Genomic DNA, 6,639 nt, shown 5'->3' on the forward strand with positions numbered 1-6,639 from the left:
GTTCAATTTAAATAAATATATACATTATATTAAATAATATTAAATCCACTTTCTCATTTCTTAATCTTTTCATTAACTTTTTCCAAATTATTCCATCAATATACAATATACGTCACATATTTTTTATTAATTCTTCTGATCATGTATATGTTTGAAATATTTTTGTCATTGCAGCCTTTAATATTATTAATTTTTTCATTAGCTACATTAATAATTTTGTTTAACTTTAACAAATAATAAAATCAATAATATTAGCAAAATAAATCACAAAAATATAAAGTTCGAACTGCTTTCAAAATATATTTAAAAATTAAATTCTATTCATAATAAACTACATATTTTCATGACTTTTTCTTTTTTTAAATAATTAGTAATAGTTACACGTATTTTTTCATCTATTTTGTTTTGTTTATTTGCAAACAGCATGAAGTTTTTTGATTATTTTTGCTTTTTCTTAATGCAATTCAATGAAAAAGACAGACCTAGTTTTTGTGGCGCCATCTGTTGGATTAATTTAACCGACAATTCCCCTCGGGTTGGTGAAATCTTTTGGCATTTTTCAAAGCTTTTGTAGAATCTTTAAAATTCTTGAAATCTTTGAAATCTTTGTGAACTCTTTCTTCAATCTTTGTTTTCTAAATCTTTTGTGTTTTTTTCTAATCATTGAAGTCTTTTGAAATCTACTCATCTGTTTTTGATTAAAAAGATGAAGCTTCAACCAAAAATATAATTTTTAACAAAAAAGTACCTTTCAACCAAGTAATTAAATCTTTATTTCAAAACCATGAATTCTGAACGAAAACTGTAGTAATTAATATTTCAACTAAAAAAGATTATATTTCTAATCAGAAACATGGGAATTAAACCAAAAAGAACGATTTTTCGACAAAATACATGAATGTACAACGAGAAACTTAAATTTTCAATTAAAAACTATCAATTTTCAACCTAAAACGGAACAGTTACATTTTTAGTTAAAAAAAAAAATAATTTCAAGCAAAAAAAAAATTTTCAACAAAAAAGTACAATATACTAATATAAATCTACTTTTACCACTGAAAAATGATTTTTATTCAATTTAATATTGTAATTTTAAAAAAAATTAACAGGGTGTCTAGCGATGTTTAGGAACAAAATTCAAGGTCTTTTTCAGGTTTTCCAGGACAAGAAATCAAAATTATCCAGGTCTTCTTTTTTTACATCAAATAATGAAATAAACGTTTGTCATACATGTAAAAATTAGCCATTTCATTTTTTATTGGCCAAAAATTTCTAAAGAAAGCCAAATCGTAAATAAACAAATTCTTAATTTTTTGCGAACATGAGTCGTCTTTCTGAAATCTTTAGGGATATTTTTAAAACTTTCTAATGTCTTTGAAGTCATTGAAATCTTTGTGAAATCTTTGTGAAGTATTACAAACTTTAGTGAAATCTTGAAATCTTTGAGAAATCTTTTGGCATTTTTCAAAACTTTTGTAAAATCTTTAAAATTCTTGAAATCTTCCTGAACTTTTTCTTTAATCTTTGTTTGCGAAATCTTTTGTGTTTTTTTTTTTTGTAAATCATTGAACTCTTTTGAAATCTTCTTAAATGTGTTGAAACCTTTTGAAATCGCTTGAAATCTTTTGAAATCTTTTTGAATTCATTAAATAAATTGTGAAATATTCTCGAAGTCTTTTATATTCGTTTGAAATCACTGGAATATTTGAAATATTTGTGAAATCTTCATGAAATTTGTCGTAATCGTTTAAAATCACAGGAATATTTCAAATCTTTTGAAATCTTATAAAAAATTTTATTTTATTAAATAGCTAAATTTTCGACCACATAGATGAATTTTCAACGAAAATGGAGAATTTCCCCATATATAGACGAATTTTTAACAAATAAAGATTTTTCAATCAAAAATAGTTAATTTCCCAACAAAAAGTTTCACTTTTTATAAAAAAAAAAAAGAGGAAATTTAAAACCACGAAGTTTAATTTGCAATGAAATAGTCCAATTTTCCACCAGAGATGAATTTTTAACTAAAATGAAGAATTTTAAAAAGAACTGAAGAATTTTTCCACAAAAAAGAAATTTTTTTAAATAAAGATATTTTAGTTCAAAAATGTATATATTTCTAACCTTTTTCTAATCAAGATTAACTTTTTTTTTACCAAAAAGATTAATTTTCAACTAAAAAAAAAAAGAAAATTGAAATTTTCAGTAAAAAACAAAACTAATTTTCAACTAAAATGATTTTACATTAATACAAGAAAAGAAACGGAGTGATTTCTAAGCAAATTTATTTATTTTTCTAATCAAAAAACACAAATTTTCAACTAAAAACTAAAAAGTTAAATTTCTAGTAAAAAAAGTAATGTCCCTAAAATATTTCAAATCCCTTAAAATCTTTTGAAACTTTTTAAAGCTCTTAAAAATTCCTTGTAATTTTTAAAAATATCCTTAAATATTTAAAATCCTTTTAAACTATGTATATTGTTTTATATAATCGGATAAAAACTCTCTGAAATATCTGGGAATAATTTGGAATCCCATTAGATTACAGAAATTAATGGAAAATTCCTTGAAATCTTTGAAATTCTTACAAATCTTTGAAAAAAAAAATATATTTTACTTTTTTTTCAAAGAAATTAAATTAATTCTTCATGAAATTTGTTGTAATCATTTAAAATTATAGGAATATTTCAAATCTTTGTTAAATCTTTTGAAATCTTATAAAAATTTTTGATAACGTTTAAAATATCAAAACATTTTCTAAATCTTTGAAATCTTGTTTAAATCTTTAAAGTCCTTCAAAGCTTTGAAATCTACGGAAACATTTTGAAATTTTTAAAAAAATCTTTATAAAATCTTTGAAATATTTTTTAAAAGTTTCTTTAATCTTTGTAAAATCTTTTCTGTTCGTTTAAAATTATTGAAACCTTTTGAAATCATTAAAAATCTTTTAAATGTTTTGGAATCTCTGAAATTCTTGAAATGTTTTGAAATCCTTAAGAATCCTTTAAAATATTTAAAATATTTGAGAAATTTATGTTTATATATATATATATATTGTTTTGAAATAATTGTGAAATGTTTCTCTAATCTATGTTTGTGGAAACTTTTGTGTTCGTTTGAAATCATTTCAATTTTTTTAAATCTTCTCAAATTTATTGAAATATTTTTTAATTGTTGAAAACCTTCAAAATGATCTGAAATCTTAAAAAAATTTAAATTATTGAAATATTATGAAATCTTTCTAAATTCTTTGAAATAATCGCATAATCTTTTCTACATCTTTTGTATTTATTTTAAATAACTGATATATTTTGAAGTATTTGAAATCTACGTGAAATCTTGAAATTTATGTGAAATCTTTTTAAATATTTGTGAAATTTCTTAAAATTATTTGAAATAATTGTGAAATGTTTCCCTAATTTTTTTTAGTGAAAACTTTTATGTTCGTTGGAAATCATTGATTTTTTTTAATCTTCTCAAATTTATTGAAATCTTTTAAAATTGTTGGAAACTTTCGAAATTAAAAAAAAATTTAAATGATTGAAATATTATGAAATTTCTATGTAATCCTTGTGCAAACGTTTGTGTTCGTTTGAAATAATTGAAATTTTCTCCAATTTATTGAAATCTTTTTAAATTTTTAAAATTTAAATTTTAAATTTATTTATTTTTTTTTAAATTTTCGGCCTTCATGGTTTGTAGGGTTGATCTACTGTCGGTTAGGTACAATCTCTGATGATATAGCAGATAAATTTAGAAATTTAAAATAATTCTTTTGAAATTGTTCAAAACCTTTTAAAATGATCTGAAATATTTGAATTTTTCTTATTTATTGAAATCGCTAGAATATTTTTAATTTTTGAAATCTTTGTGAATTTGTTGAAATATTTTGAAGTATTTAAAATCTTTGAGAAATATTGAAATTTTTATGAAATATTTTAATATTTTTCGTAAAATCTATCTAATCCTTAAAATTCGTGAATGCTTTGAAATCTTTATGAAATATTTAAAAATCTTTTAAATTATTAAAATCACTAAAATATTTGAAACCATTGTGCATTTGTTGACATATTTTAAAGTATTTAAAATCTTTGTGAAGTCTCGAAATTTTTGTGAAATCTTTACGAAATATTTGTGAAATGTTTCTGTAATTTTTGTTTGTGAAAACGTTTGTGTTCGTTTAAAATAATTCATTTTTTTTTAATTTTCTCAAATTTATTGAAATCTTTAGAAATTGTTGAAAACCTTCAAAATGATCTAAAATATTTTATTTTATTTCTAAATCACTAAAATATTTGAAATCTTCGTGAAATTTTAAAAATATTTTGAAATATTTATGAATTATTTAAAATATGTGTGAAATGCTTCTCTAATCTTTGTTTGTAGAAACTTTTGTGTTTGTTTGCAATCATTGCAATTTTTTGAAATCTTCTAAATGTATTGAAAACTTTTTAAATTGTTGAAAACCTTCGAAATGATCTGAAATTTTTTAAATTATTTAAATATTATGAAATACTCATGAATTCTTTGAAATAATTGCAAAATATTTTCTACATCTTTTGTATTTATTTGAAATCACTGAAATAATTTGTAGTATTTCAAATCTTTGTGAAATTTTTATGCAATCTTTATGAAATATTTTGAAATATTTGTGAAATTTTGAAAAATATTTTGAAATAATTGTGAAATGTTTTTGCAATCTTTGTTTGGGAAAACTTTTGTGTTCATTTGAAATTTTCTCAAATTTATTGAAATCTTTTTAAATTGTTCAAAACATTCAAAATGATCTGAAATATTTGACTTTTTCTTAATTTTTGAAATGACTAAAATATTTGAAATCTTTATCAAATATTTGAAATATCTTGAAACCTTTACGAAATGTTTCTATAATCTTTGTTTTTGAAAACGTTTATGTTCGTTTGAAATCATTGCAATTTTTAGAAATCTTCTAAAATTTAATAAAATCTTTTAAGATTGTTCCACGTTATCATTTTCAATGCTCTAAATTAAAAAAAAACAACCAATAAACTTTAAAATGTTTAAAATTATATAATTTTAAGGAATTTTAAGCCAGAAACATAGAATATTGAAAAATTGCAAAATTTTTAACTGAACACATCTTAAATTAGAAATTCAATTATTTTCTTTTTAAATAGTTTAAACATTTTATTTCAAAATCTTGAGAACTCTAGAAGTTGTTTTAAATTTAAAATTATTTTGGAAATTTTTTCGGAACTTCTAAATATCTGTGAAAATTAATTGAATTTTTTTCTACAATTTTCAGAAAATCATGCAAAGTTTAGAAAACTTCTTTACAATTTGGATGTATAAATAACAATTGAACATTTATTATTTGTAGGAGAAATTTGAGTAATTTATAAGAGATATGCAGAAGTTTTGAAAAGATTCGAACTTAATGTAAAACTTGAAATGATCGCCTAATATAAAACAAAATGAAGGTTTTCGCAGATTTTAAACAAAAAGATTAGATTCTTTTCAAGAATTGTTAAAGGTTTCAAAAGAATAAAAATATTTTCTTAAGATTCATAAGAAAATTAAAAATAATTTTTCTTTTTGAAGAGAAATTTTAAAGAGAATATTTAATATTCTCTTTAAAATTTTAAGAGAATATTTTAAAAGTTTCTCAAAGATTTAAACAAAATTTTCAAAAAAGATTCTAGAAGATTTTAAGAAAACTTTCTTAAATTTACATGCTAATTTTTAATCTTTTTAAAACTCCTAAATATCTCTTAAAATTACTTACATTTTTTCTGCAAATGTTAATTTGTGAATTATACATAAAAATTTTAAAATTCCACTTACAAATTACGCATTTTTTAAAAATAGAACAATTAAAATTGTAATGTTAAAAGTTTAAAGGCTCTTCGAAAATTTAACGATTCCAGGTTTTGTATGTCAAAGAATTCAGTTAAAGATTCTTTACTTTTAAATATTTGGTTTAAATTCACTTGTCTTAAACCAAAATTCAAATATTGTTCAATATTCAATCATTAATCTTTTTGTTCAAATAAAAATTTCAAATTGAATGGGTTAAAAATTAAAAATTTTAGACTGAAACAATATTTTAAATTTAATAAAATCCTATAATTAAGAATATAATATCACAAAGTTTATTTTTAAGTTGAAAATAGTTTATAAACTTTCGGTCACACCTTCATATTTGTTTAATGACTAAGACTTTCAAATTGAAACCGCTTAAGTTTTAAATTCACTTTTTATTACTTAAAGTACAGATAAAATAAAAAAATTATTTATTAAATAAAAATGTTAAAAATTGAATTACGCATTGTAAGCTAAATAATAGCATAATTAAAAAACATAACAATTCAACTAATTATTTTAAAACAGTTATGATTCGATCGTGGACAGATTGTTCTTCCACAAATTTGTAACATTCCCGGTCAGCAAAAAAAAAAAAAATGCGTCTGAAAATCATAAGAAAAAAATACCTGTAAAGCATGTAGAGCTGGTCCTTTTTACCCTCAGCTTTCAAATCAAATCAAAATTCAAATGTTGTTCAATATTCAATAATTAATCTTTTTGTTCAAATAAAAATTTCAAATTGAATGGGTCAAAAATTAAATATTTTAGACTGAAACAATATTTTAAATTTAA

General features: G+C 20.9%; 1 protein-coding gene across 1 annotated transcript in view; it reads right to left on the reverse strand.

Moving 5' to 3' along the window:
• The window catches only part of LOC117176023 (protein strawberry notch), an 87,927-nt gene that overhangs the window by 14,617 nt on the left and 66,671 nt on the right, over positions 1–6,639 (reverse strand). The gene's annotated exons all lie outside the window — the stretch shown is intronic.

The sequence above is a fragment of the Belonocnema kinseyi genome, chromosome 7, assembly GCF_010883055.1.
Source record: "Belonocnema kinseyi isolate 2016_QV_RU_SX_M_011 chromosome 7, B_treatae_v1, whole genome shotgun sequence".
Classification (NCBI taxonomy): domain Eukaryota; kingdom Metazoa; phylum Arthropoda; class Insecta; order Hymenoptera; family Cynipidae; genus Belonocnema; species Belonocnema kinseyi.